The 14606-nt window shown below is 46.2% G+C and overlaps 1 protein-coding gene across 2 annotated transcripts in view; it reads right to left on the reverse strand.

The window, feature by feature from the left end:
• LOC133345632 (drebrin-like protein) overlaps window positions 1-14606 on the reverse strand; it is a 99304-nt gene that overhangs the window by 64263 nt on the left and 20435 nt on the right. The window lies entirely within an intron of this gene.

Genomic DNA, 14606 nt, shown 5'->3' on the forward strand with positions numbered 1-14606 from the left:
ATCGGCGAGGCAACACACCGAGATGGGCTGCCAAGTAAACCTCGGTAACCACCACCCAGTCTGCCAAAACACGGTGTTTATATGAAGCGTCGACTTTTAAACCAATACATTCATCGGTTACGGAAGATCTTGGCCAATGTGTTGTCACCGGAAGATGGCATTCTATGTAACTCGACTGGAAAGAAAAAAAAATAATCACGAGTGATTGCAGTCACGAGTTTCTTTTTTCACGAAAAGAGGTAGTTTTTTCATAACAATCTCAGTTTCGCAAAAAAGAGCAACTCCCAACACAGCACGACCTGTGGGTCTACCCCAAAACAGAATATGTATCCCACATTGGGGGTAGCCTGCCAAAGTCAACTCTATAACAACAAAAAAATATACCCTTTCCACGTGATTCATGATCCAGCCCCTGTCGATCTCTTATGCCACTCCCATCATGGACGTGTTGCATCCTATCGCCTCTTCTGAAGGTCCTCGAGTGGCCACTGCCCTTCTACTCATTTATTTATTTTCCCGGTAAAACCCACCGAGCTGCGTTTCAGAGGCGACCTGGCCACACATAATAGCTCATCGAAGTGGCGTGTATTATCACATGTTGCAATTTATAGTCGGGGCCAATGAATCTAAACGCCGCGTGTTTATAAATGTTTGAGGGCAAAACCGGAGGAACCCAGAGAAAAATCCGCGTGACCACCACGGCGGAGAGAGAACACTCCAAATATTCCACAGAAGGCATCGTCAGGCTCCGGGATCGAACCGACGACCTCCTGCATGCCAGGTGAGGGAGATAACTTCTCCCTGCCGACATATTTTATTCTGGCAGTCTAAACGCTTTGTCTCCTGCATCGTAAACCATGCCGCTGAACTTCAAAACTCGTTACCCTCGATTGCGACTGCCTGTTCGTCTACCATTCCCAAGTCCTCCGTTGCCGATGGTTATTAGGTTGATAGTAGGGTCTAGACCTTCCGTCAGAACCTGTCAACACATGGGAACAGCTGCCTTTCCTCTTTAAAAAAGAGAAACCTCACCACCCGCGGCTGCCTGCCCACCCCCCACCAGACAAAATATCAAGCGCAGCTATCGACATCCTAGAGTCGGGGGGATACTGCCCCATCGCACAAATGCAAACTTGCATCCATGACTAACTGGCTGACGTCTCTCCCAACAACGAGCAATGACGCCCGGGGCGTGCCACTGTTTTATTTGGGGCAGAGGACTGGGTGGGGGGGGACACTGCGCAATCACGCTTTCCAATGACAGATTTTCATCTGTTCCTGGAAAATGCTTAACGATAAGTGCAGACGTGATTCAGGACGGGGGAGGGAGGGACAAGATGATGAGACACTGCAAAGGGGGAGGGGGGGGCAAGCCACGCGGTGCCTGTCTTACATGTGGGTCGAGTCATATCTGCAGCCACCTGATAATTTTTATCGATTGCTCATTCATGGTATGTCTGTAGATGATTTGTACGTGCCAAACACGAACAATGGTTTATTTTTATTTAATTGATGAGCTCTGATGCGCCTCTGCCGAAATAATGCTTTGCTAACTACAAATTACGACTTTGATAATAAGATGACAGTGCAAGGGAGGAAATCTTCAGGCAGAATGAGGCCAACAAAATAGCAGGCAGTGTTTTGGCGTGGAACAAGAGAAGGGGGAAAATATCGTGGATAGTGATTAGCGAGAAATCGCCTCCGGGGAAACAGATTGTGCGGGAGGAGGTGGGGGGGGGGGGTCAGGGTTCAAATCTTGCCCCCGCCGAGTGACGCCGCGGGACATCGTCCAGGCGCCCTGAACACGGCGTGAAGAGTGGCATCGGCGGGGGTGGGGGGTGCGAGGGTGGGGGGGCCCAATGCACTTTAGTTGAGCGACTCAAAACGTGAAACGCGAAAATCACAGCACGATAACCAGGCGCCGCTACTGAAATTATTGAACGCGTGACTTTACCGAAAAAACCAGAGTATGGAAAGCTTTGCTTGGGAAGCAAGAGGGCAATATGTAAGGAAGATGATTTTTCACACAAACACTGTGCAGTCGCAGCCAATGGGGATTAAGTCACTCATAATTAAATCGTCTAATGAGCATTTCCACGGTGTATGTGGAAGTCTCCAAGTGTTATCGAACGATTATATTTAACCTGACATTGGGGGAAGAGACTTGCTCACAATCGGTCATCACTCGGGTTTGTAATTTACTGTACTTTTATTTTACCAGGTAAGACCCACTAAACTATTTAACTCTTTTTCAGAAAAAAACGATAGCTCAACGAAGTGGCTTGATTCTAAATGGAGGAAAAAACCGGAGAACCTGGAGAAAAATCCACACGACCACAGGGAGAGAGACACGTGGACTTCAAATAATACAGGCGACACAGTCGGGTTGGAAACCACGACCTCCTGCATACCAAGTGAGCTAATTAACATTTCGCCACCGCCGGCGCCCAAATTACCTACAACCAATTCACAGCGTGATAAATAAGCGCCATTAATATGTTAATAAACCGCAGTGTTCGTAAAACTCCCCTCCTTGTATATAGCAAGCATCAGGTTTACCATTGCAAACAAAAACTGGGATCTCGATTTAGATATTTTATATAGTGCACGTAGTAAATACCGAAGCAGGTATTGGTGGGGTTGAATTGCCTCTATTGGCCCTTGAATTTAACATTGACATATGAACTCTGTAGTCCTGCATTGGTGTCACTTGTCAATGAGCGAGTAGATGGCCCAGTATCAAAACGGTATTACCCAACACAGCGTACAAAGACATAGTCAATACGTTTGGAATGCCCATATCCAGTAAAGCCATGCGATGCAGCCAATTTCAAAATATTATGGTCCAAAATCAACCACATTTCCATTTTAGTGTGATTGGCATCCGAATACAATTACATTCATAGCACTTCTCAGATCGTTGTACGAGTAACGCGATACAGGGGCTGCAAGCTTTGCCAATCCTGGTGTCGCATGCGTTTGATAAGATACCTTCAAGCATCGCTGAACCCGAGTGTTAAAACTCTCACTGGTTTCTACTCAAGGAATCAATTGCTTATCATGCATACCTCCACACGAATGCAATATACACGTAGTTGCCTTAACTGTGAGGATGCTATGCCAATGAAGGTATCTGTATTTTTATAAGCACTATTAAGTATACAGAGAAGAGTGGCAGTGCAGTGGTTCACCGACTGTGCTCTGAATCGGGCCATTTTTTTTTATTACCAGGTAAGGCCCACTGAGCTATATAGCTCTTTTCAAAAGCGACTTGGCCACAAATGATAGCTCAACCAAGTGACTTATCGCGTGGAAATTTATAGCAGCCAAATACTTTAAAACGCAAGTTTCTAAATGTGGAGGGAAAAACTGGAGCACTCGGAGAAAAAGCCACGAGACCACGGGGAGAACACGCAAACTTCAAATATATACAGCAGGCGTCAGGGTCGGAATCAAACCCATGACCTCCCGTATACCTGGGGGGTAGTTAACATCTCGCCACCATGATGATGATGAGAGAGAGAGACATGCAAACTCCAAATCTACAGCAGGCGACAGGGTGAGGATCGGACCTATGACCTCCCGAATACCAGGCGAGGTAGTTAACATCTCCTAGCCACCATGATGATGAGAGAGAGAGACACGCAAACTCCAAATCTACAGCAGGCGACAGGGTCGGAATCGAACCCACGACCTCCCGTATACCAGGCGAGGTAGTTAACATCTCGCCACCGAGGCAAGTTCATTTCCGGCCACGGCTAACATCACTGCAGAGTGATGTCCGAAATAATTTTCAGGCCCTCCTTCAGCAACCCACTGTTGTGGTGATGTATGATCAAACCACCTCGATGAACCAGTGTGGGGACAGGACTTCATCCAGCAGTGTACTGGCACAGAGCTGGAGATAGATTATATCAAGCAAACACTCTAATTATAGTCCTTACGGAGTAAACACACCCCCTGCAAAACATACCACGCAGGGACAACTTCCAGCAGAGTTTCCGTTTCACGAAAATAATTTGCATGCAGCGAGCGCCACGCGTGCCGTGCGTTCCGCGAAACGCGACGCGCAGCAGAGGAACCAAGGTCAAGGTGGCTCACCAATTTCCAGATGCGCAAGTTGGCATTTTGTCGGCGAGAAAAACCACACTTCTGCCTCTGCACCTTTTTACTTGCCCATTGCTACCGGTCGGGTTGCAACGTGACCCCTTGATGGTGTAACCATCAACCGCATCAGAAGATCAACAGGCCGATGCTCACACCTCCTTCGTGAATGGAAAATAGTGGTTGTGGCCATGCAAACGAAGCTATGGATCATATAGTAAACACAGAGACAAATATAAATACAAATATAGACTCTTAGAAATACATATATTCATAGACATACAAAGACATACATTAAAGACAAGCCAAAGTAGTGCAATTGTGGCCATGCAATCCACACTTGGTCCCTTATTTTAAAACCGCTGTCCCTCCTTCAACTGAGGGATAGCAAAACGACACCTCGACACTAAAATTCAGCTCCTCGACATATTGTCATGCGCACGAATAGAATGGAATGTTACCTCTTCACTGATATTGCATCCCACGGGATTCTGTGGTGTGTTACATATCACAGACAAAAGTCAGCGAGGGAACGGTACTGCACTCTTAGAGACGACCTTAGCAAGTCCGTACCACGTCTAATTTGTTTTAAACCTGGATTTAAATCTGTCGTTTCTTATGTAATCAGGCGAGAACCCACCAAAACTCAATGACTATCTTGAGGAAGACCTGGATGGCCAATTTACTGTGCAAATAGTTCTTACATTTTTGCAGTCAACTAAATTGTGCATGTAAAAATGTTTTGAAATGTGTGATATCTTATAGTGGCAAGTAGTAAGCTTACTCGAGTCTGTGAATGATGAGAATACAGCATCATTATAACAAAAAAATCAGCGCAGGCCCGCAAACCATGAATTTCAAACAACATTCAGAAATGCGTACAAAAAGCACTCAACCTCGTGCATTACTCAAAAACCATCAACAGTTCCTGAAGAACTGTATTGTGGTCATCTGCATCCTGGTTGGTAGAGGAGCGTAACGCAGTTAATTGGGAACTGTTGACTTGTAAACAAAGCCCCATGGTTCTTAAAGTCCACTTTATAGCAGTGAATATCTGGTCATTCCACGGCTTCTGCGTGACTTGGTACCGTCCATTCTGTGGAAACCTGTAAAGATGTGATGACCACCGGGTTATGGTGATATCACGTGCCGTTAGGTCTCGGCAAGGTAAGGTAATTTACCCTTTTTACCGGGTAAAAGGGTAAAGGGTAGGGTGAAGGTAGCTCGGAAGAATTACCCGGTAGGGTGAAGGTAGCGCGAAGTATTACCCGGTAAATACGGTACCTTGTTTACCGCTAAAAGCTCCGTGGCGCAGTCCGTGGCCTCCATTTAATAAGTAATATTAAAAAAAAAAACTTTTTTAAAAACACGCTTTTATGAAATGTACGAGTAATGGCAGAACTCCACGACTCCAGGAAGTGGCCCCGAAGTTTGCCATAACATAAGGGACCGTGGCCAATTACAGCCAACTGTCAGTTGACCGTGGACAAATAGACCAAAGCCCAAACATAACATAAAAAATAATGTTTAAAAACAGATATTTTTAATGATAGAATATAGTGTTGTCATCAGTATGACATAAGTATACCAAGTTTGCAGTCTATACCATATTGGGAAGTGGGTTAAAATTGAGTTACAAAATTTGATACAACAACGACAACAACAACAGACAGTGAGTTCAAAGAAAGTGTGTAAAATTGGAATCATCGAGAGTATTCTATATGAATAAAGCGCTCTACCTAGCATTTACCGTTATAAACCTTTTTCATGTTTAGTACCCCAGTAATTACCCTGTAATCGGGTAATTTGTATGGGATAAGGGTAAAAGGTAGGGTAAAGGTAGGCTCGTTGCTTTTTACCTTTTACCTTACCTGCTAAAGGGTAAAAGGTAGGGTAGAGTGATTGATTGTATTGTGGTAAGGTAAAAGGTAAGGTAAAGAAAGGTAGGCTCGTTTTTCTTACATTTTAACTTTTACCTTACCTTGCCGAGGCCCACGTGCCATGCAGCAGGGCATGATGGGAAGACCCATCGAGTGCTCACAATTACGGATTTCGCTGGACAGAGAGTCCTCGCCTAACACGTGTTCACACAAGGCACTTTTGCTGTAACACGGTTATTCTATTAGGGAACACTTTGCAACGCGGAAAATGCACCCGTTATAATACGGTTTGTGGGCGGTCCACAAACTACTTCCTTGAGCCGCATGGCTGAGCGATACACGATACAGTACGTGGAATGAAACAGCAGCGCGGCGGCGTACCCTCAGTTATTTGTCCCACCATCTTACTGTGTGTGCGTACATCGTATCTCGCTAAACTTTATCCTTACATTATTTCTCATGGGGAAATTGCTTTCACTGAACGCGTTTTACGCTTTAATTCGGTACTTTTCAGGAACGCATCTCCCGCGTAAATCGAGGACTCGGCATTTCTGTCTAAACAAGTTTCTCATCTAGTTTGCGATGACCACGAGGTTACCCAGCCACCAACAACGATGGTCAAGGAAACCATACAGTACTTTGACGTCTCAATGTGGGCTGTCATACTTCTAAAAAGTCTCAAACACAAACTGCGGCTTTAACATTTGGAATGCACCTTCTAGAGCTTAAGACAGGAGAAGGGATGGATAAGCTGCAGTATTGGGGAAAAAAACAAAGCAAATGTATAACAACCATCAGAACTGGCTTTTGCCTATGAAGATCTGAACAAATAAAACAGTGCAATATCAGTGCAATAATTTGAACCTGCACCACCGATTAGTACGGTTAGATACCTACGGGGCGAAAGAAGTGCAACATACATACGTAGAACCGAGAGCAAAGGCAAAGGGTGCAGCCCCGAAATCGCTTGCTCATGCCACTACTGGCAGAAAAGTTCTAGAAAGTCACTTTGGGCTACTTTGCCATGCCGGCCAGACGTCTTGAATGATGTTTGAGTACCCACGCTGTACCCCAACCACATGTCGATCTGGATTTGTGTTCCGAATGTTCCAAAATAATCCTTAAAAACATGTGTAATATCATTGAGAATGAACTGCAATTACATTTTTAAAAAGTACACAAAACTCGTGTTGTGTTGAGCTTACGCATTTAAAAAGTGTCTCTGTTCCGGCTGTGTACCGCTGCTTGTTAAAGTGTCTCACAGCCACTTCACGCAATGTCAACATGTCAGTTTATGGGAGAAGTGGCCCCGTCAAAAAGGGGTTCCAAAACCGGATTAAAAAATATGTACAAGGCTCGCAACCTCGTCCTCTTTGTCCAATGCAGGGGGTACAATAAAAAAAAACCTACATATGAAAAGGAGGTTTTCTACCTTGGAATCAAACACGTTTATCGAGCTGATGTCAGAGTACCCAAACAACGAGCAGTGCGCGTCTCTGACTCCGGTCCTCGTGATCAGTGGTCAGTTTTGTGAACGAAATCAGTGACGAAAAAAATCGTCAAAAAAGTTTGGTTTTCTTTCAGTTTAGTCAAAGGACAACCGAGCAGGCAAAAATCATCAAGAGTGGCGACGACTATGACGACAAAGCAAAGACCAAAGCACGAGCCACTTCGACGAGACACATTTAACCAGCGTGATTGGAGATGCAAGATGCACCCAGCGTTAATCGTACTGCATCATCACAACGAGAGTCATCGTGACCCCATGTTACAGACAGGACACATGAGCAGCGCCAATGCATAAACGCTTTCAACCCGAGTTGGAAAGCCTGAAAAACCACGACCGAGGCTGCGCAGGTGCCGCACAACACAAAAGGAACATCTGCCCAGGCAGCCCAGATGCAGGGTTAGTATACACGGTAAAGCATGCCCCTTCACGAGGGGCGGGGGATGTTTGGGCATGCTTGCCCAGTTTAACAAATGAAACTCCCCTCCGGTGACTGTGTTTGCATCATGCGCGTAGCCGACGTTCCCACGGGCCACACTTTTGCAGGCCCAAACTCGTTACGATGAGGCGAGCAATTCCCACGGCCGCTGTGATCCGCACCGATTATGCGTTGTGACGTCAGGCCTGGACGCGTGCTTGGCGTTATGAGTGGAGCCACAGTGGCGAGATGTTAACCACCTCGCCTGCTGTGGCGAGGTGTTTAGATTTAAAACACATTTCTTTAGAACTGCGTTTTGTGTTTAGTTTGTTGTATATAGTTCAGTGGGCCTGAGATTGGTAAAATAAAAAAAAAATACCTTTCACAGGAAAGATAGCTATGATTTACATAGTAGAGTCCATGACGCAAAAGCCTATGTCAACCAAGATCTGGATTGTGACACGACAGGGTTGCCGCTTTTGTTTGCCGAGGTTTGCGGTTCGAGCCCAGTGGCCACTCTGGTTAACACTGCCGGGTGTGTCAACCGTAGACACTACGTATCGTCTGCTCCACAATGAACGTGTAAAAGATCCCATGACGTCATCTGCAAACGAGATGGCCGCGTGTGCCGGTGTCGCAGTCCAAATTGCTACATTTAAAACATTACTCGCAAATGACATTGCAGCCAATTCTCCTATAATGCCGCGTGTTTTTTTTCACAACACAAATTGGACAGAATGCGATGAGTGTAATAGGGAACATGTTTTTTATAACACGAATGCAAATTGGATATAACGCCATTGAGTGAACAGAACTAAGTCGCGCGAGTAAGAATAAGCAGGTGTATGGCTGCCTCGGCATGGCATCACACAAGGCGGGATGCCTTGTGTGAATCAATGAAGGTGCGTGTTTTGCGATTATATTGCTAAAGGTTAAACACTGTTTTCATCCTTCAATATCTGAAATCCATTACAACTTAAGCTCACCACAAACTTTCTTACAGCAGGGGCAATGCCCGAGACCGCACCATAAACCCCGTGTGTGACCTCATTCTAAACCACATTCAGGGCTATTTATTATACCTGTGTGACTCTACGTTGGCCGCTGGAGACATATGAGCTTCAGGTGGACGTACTGGCGGATGGATGGACACAGAACGTTACCAGTGATAGCGTATGCCACTTTAAAGTTGTAACATGTCAACACTGCGAGTGATAAACTAAAGCTGTGAAGACTGTGAAACTTTCACTACGCCAGCCACTATGCTAGCTCGAGAACTGCTCTGCGTCCGTGGTGGCAAGATGTTATCTCCCTCGCCTGATATGCAGGAGATCGTGGGTTCGATCGCGACCCTCACGCCTCGAAATTTGGAGTTTGCATGTTCTCTCCATGGTCACGTGGATTTTTCTCCAGGTCCTCGGCGTTTTCCCTCCACATTTAGAAACATGCGTTTAGATTTTTTGGCTACTATAAATTTCCACATAAGCCACTTTGTTGAGCTCTCATTTGTTGACCACCTCCGATTAGCACGGTTGGTTATGTACGGTGCAAAAGCAGTTCAACATTCATAGATTTGTGGCCAGGTCACTTCTGAAAAAGCGCTAATAGCTCAGTGGGCTTTCTCTGGTAATTAAAATAGTCTAAAATAGTTGGTCTTTAGTTTAGTTTATTTAAAATAAAACCAGCTCAAGGAGAATGCAGGTGGCGTTACAGTTACAATAGCGGCTTCCCGTCCACACAGGAAGCCGGTTTCTTGTTTGAGAGCCGCGCAGTGCGGCCAGGAAACCGCATGGCAAAGCCGGACGGCAACTGGCCTCACGCTCTCTGACGGTGAGGCCACAAGCCGCAAATCGCTTCCTGTGGGGGGGCGGCGGTGGCGGCGCACAGACCACGAGAACCACCACCCCACCCTCCCCTGGATTCCCCCGACCCGGCCACAGAAACCGTCTGCCAAGCGGGACGGCATCAAAACGCGCAGTCGGGCGCCAACTCCTCCTCCCCCGCCCGTGTTCGCTCCGCTTCACGGAGCGCCGCTGTGTCGAGTTACGACGCACGGACGGGCGTCGTAATGCGGTGTCGCTCCGAGTAGATTTAAGCGCGCGTGGAATCGCTCCTCGACACAAACACGCCACCGATCCTTCGTTATGCAGCACCTTTAACAAAGCTAAAAAAAAAAGAATGTGATTACCGTACCTAGTTTGTACATTTCTAATTGGAGACTTGCTATGATCATCTTTGTCAGCAATGATCAACCCACTGCTGGATGGATAAAGCCTCCCGAATGTTGCCGCCATCTCTCACTATGCTGCGTGTGATATTAGGGAGCACTTCGTTCACAAAAATCAATGTTACTATCCATAGCGATACGAGCAATCACATCGGACTCCGAACCGCAAATTAATGAATGAGAACACCTATTGATTGATACATTTAATTCTAATGCTCATGATGTATGCAGTGATTCACGTGTGTATTCGTATATAATATGTTCTATGTTATTTATTAACATTAACACTGGAGTCCCTATAGCAGTGGTTCTGAATCTTTACTGCAGCCTTGTATGTTATTAAATACATAGGTTTGATGAAACACAGTAGTTGCACCTACGTACCCATGCTCAATTTGCGTTTCTATTATTTACCTTCTAAAAAAATGTGGCCACGTCTCGCACCCCCCCAGAAAGGGCATCTCGCACCCCCAGAGGATGCGTGCACCCCCAGGTTAAGAAGAAGAACCACCGATCTAGAGGGTCTACATTTACTCGCCCTCATATGGCAGCAGCAACATTTTCAATCTAAATTTCGATTTAAAGCTTTCGTGACTGCAGGGATTCATCTTCTTGGTTCTTTCGGTAAAGTCACGTAGAAGGGAAGTAATAAAATAATAAAAATAAAACATAATAAAATAATTCTCACGACGTTTCGGTCACAACACAAGCAGCCGTCCTCAGGTGAAGACCAGGTCTGTCGAGGCGACAGACCTGGTCTTCACCTCGACAGACCTGGTCTTCACCTGAGGACAGCTGCTTGTGTTGTGGCCGAAAGGTCGTGAGAATTATTTTATTATGTTTTATTTTTATTATTTTATTACTTCCCTTCTACGTGACTTTACCGAAAGAACCAAGAAGATTCTCAATCTACTCATAACCCACAACCGCGGCAAGTCATTGACAACGAGGTGGGAAAACGATTACTGTACCTGCCCCGTGTACAATACATGAAGATCCATTTCTTGTGCCTTATAAAATGTTGGGCCAAGAGCCATTTGAAGACCTGCAGTATCAAGGTCAGCGAAAGTATGTCTATAACAGGCACAACTAAATTGATTCTGAATTGGCCCAAGGGAGATGCAAACCAGGTTCAGAAATACTTTTACAAAGGCAAACACTCCCCTTATATCCATAATTTGGGAGAGTGCAGTTATCGAGAGCACCTACTGAGGCAAGCGTGTCACGCACGATGGTAGCGCGGCCAACAACACCGCACCAGGATGTCTTTGTAGCCCCCAGATATTTACACACTGCGCCAGGTACTTATTTAAAGCCGAGTCAACCTTTGTAAGACACGGGACAGGCTCAAGTACCATTCGCTGCCAACGCAAACGGGATTACAGTGCCGTGTGCCAACCACTGCGCGGCCACCGTTCCCCCAATGTGCAACGATAAAGATCCCAAAGACAAATATCCCCCGTATAGCCTTAACAGAATGTTGTGGCAAGTGCTGTTAGCGAGCACCTATGAAGGCCGGCATGGCACAACACAACGCTCGGCCGCCTTTGTTTCCCTCGTGGCGACGTTTACACACCGCACCAGGTACTCATTTGAGACCGAGCCAACCTAGGGGAGGCCCAGGACCGGTTCAGAAAATCGTCACTGAATGTTGGCCGTGAGCAGGAATCAAATTCGCGTCGCCGGGTTGGTAGCGCAGCGCGCTAACTTACTAGACTACCGCTGCCCACACACACCTATACACACACATGCAACTACGCACACACACACACAGACACGCAGCCTTGACTCATGGTAATGAGTCAAGTGATTGTCAATTCTGCATTAGCTTGCGGGATATTTTTACAAGTCTGTTTTCACCGAGGCAGCGGTGCAGTTCAGGCCCACAAGCTGTATAAACACACCGAGAGGAGAATGTGTCTGCACATTCACACTTGCAGCAACGGTAGGAATGTGCAAGTGTTAGGCACCGACCGTATCCTGACATGCACCCACGAGGAGACCTGACAAACAAATATGGCCCCACGCTCCTAATGGCACCTTATTTTCACGTGGTGGCCGCGACTGCTGTTAATTACCATCGCCCCCCCCTTCCATGCGTAAGTTTTCAAGGGCGGCGGATGCCTCTTCAGATTTACTCGCTGACCTGTGAATGAAGCAGCAACTGCGTCACGGTTTGTTCGAGACTCTACGTCAAGTCCTACCGAGACGGGTTGGCTGGGAATGCCGCTGCTCTTTTTTCGCTTACAAACAGCGCACTGGCATTGAAGTACGATGGCTAGCCCTGTCAGATACTGCTTCCAGCAAGACGTTCATTATTTGCTCCATTATCTTTGAAGAATGGAAGAATGTACTGTAATGACATTCATGACATCTTTTGCAAAATAGATCCGAGGCAGATCGTGACTTAAAGCTTTCGTGACTGCAGGAATTCATATTCTTTGGGTCTTTCGGTAAAGTCACGTAGATAGGTTCAAAGAAAATAACAAAAAACTACGACGTTTCGATCGCAACACAAGCGGTCGTGATCAATCGTGAATTTACCGAAAGACCCAAAGAATATAGATCCGAGACAATTGCAGTTACGTGGGGAGCAGTTCACTTACTTTTAAAGATGCTAAGGCTCAAATTCAGGTTAGTTTAACCATCTTTATTGCTCCAGGCTCAACAAAGCAAGTACCACTTTGTTAAAAGTCAACAGTGGTTGTCACATTCATGACTACTGGGCGACTGCCATGGTAATGCGGAAATTCCACCATTCGCTCAAGACGGCAAACAGAGGACGAGCACCGCCCATGTTTACTTGAGCATGGAAATACTTAAAACGCGGTAAATTGGCCCACAGTGCCCGACTCTTGCAAACTATGCCAAGGCCTATTTAATATCCATGTTACAGCTTACTGTACCCGTTACATTATATTATCATCATCAGTCATGGTCGATGCACTGCTGGATGAAGGCCTCCCCAAGCCATTACTCATGGCCCCACGATACAACCGTCCATCGAGCAACTGCACGCAATTTAACGCCTCCGTCTCCCTGTGGCGGACGTCCTCTTGAACGCATTCCCCTCCTTTGGCTGCCACGCCTTCGTTATTCTCACCCCGCCGGCTAACGTCCCCTTGAGCGACGCTTCCTGCCCATGCCCCACTCACCTTTCTTGGGCACTGCGTTAATTATCTACAGACGTTACCCAACAGCTCTGTGGGAAACCTGTCAACCCCACGTAGACTGGCTTGGTGAAGAGCGCGCCATTTGAACGTATTGGCGGTACACCGGTGCAGCATAACACACCGGTCTTAATAAAAAAGGTGTGACGAAGTCGCTGTTGCCCTCGAGTGAGCCACAGACTCTCCATCAGAAGTTGCCCTAGATTCAGCAGCTGCTTTACCATTCGGATGTGTGACACCATGAGTCGTAATTTTTATATGCAAGAAATTGTTCCGGAAACCCATCGAGGAACCGTCCAACCAAGTCTAGGGCAGGAGCCAAATCTGCCTGTGCAACACGGAGCCAATCGTCATCAGGCTGGGTGCTATATGGCAACAGACTGTGAAGCTTAGTGCTCAGCTGCACGTAACATTCATCTTCCGACAGCTTCAACATCACGAGAACTGATTTTGACGCACCACCCCGCAACATTTTCTCACCGGGGTTGCGAATCTGGGGAAAATTAAGTTATTGCCAAATTGTTCTTTTTTTATACTGCGCACCACCGGTGTACCGCCAATACGTCCAATTGTAATTTGGCAACAGGTCGCATAATATACATTTAGATCTTTTGCATATCAATGTAAAACGAAAAACAAATAAAACGGCACTTTGCATATTACGATAGCAGTGGACTATTTTTGTTGTAATGAGCATGTCCCGAGCAGCACATTCATATGGAACCGTTCAGCTGAGCTAAGCAAATGCACACTGCACCTTGGCTTCTCTCTCGAGCAGCAAACATTCATGCACTGCAAAACATTTGTAAGGCACACACGGTGCTACTGCAAAGCTTGAAAAATACCGTCGCAAAACTTGACACCAAACGCCCTAGAGCAGCACAATTTCAGTTGTACAAACGTGAAAGTGGTTCGTTTTGTGTCCTCAATGCCAACTTAAATATTTTTTTTAAATCAACATATAAATGTAGAAAATCGTTTCTACAGTCATTGATGACCGGGCTGAGATCATCAACTCACTACACTTGCATAACTATTCTTCAGTCATGCGTGGCGGTCTTAGAATGAAAACTCGGAATTTCAACAGCGCTGGCTCAAATCCCTGACAAGGGAATAATCCCCACGCAACAGCCACTCACCAAGCTTATTCTGACAGAGTGTCAGCCCCATGAGCCACAGCACCTCACCCACACCTCGAATGAGCAATGCACTTTTTCTAATAATAATAATAAAACGTAGTTCAGTTTGCCCAGGATCTATATAGCAGGAATGCTGTGCGGACCTAAATGGCCGAAGGAGT

The sequence above is a fragment of the Lethenteron reissneri genome, chromosome 22, assembly GCF_015708825.2.
Source record: "Lethenteron reissneri isolate LAM-NWPU_2019-01 chromosome 22, ASM1570882v1, whole genome shotgun sequence".
Classification (NCBI taxonomy): domain Eukaryota; kingdom Metazoa; phylum Chordata; class Hyperoartia; order Petromyzontiformes; family Petromyzontidae; genus Lethenteron; species Lethenteron reissneri.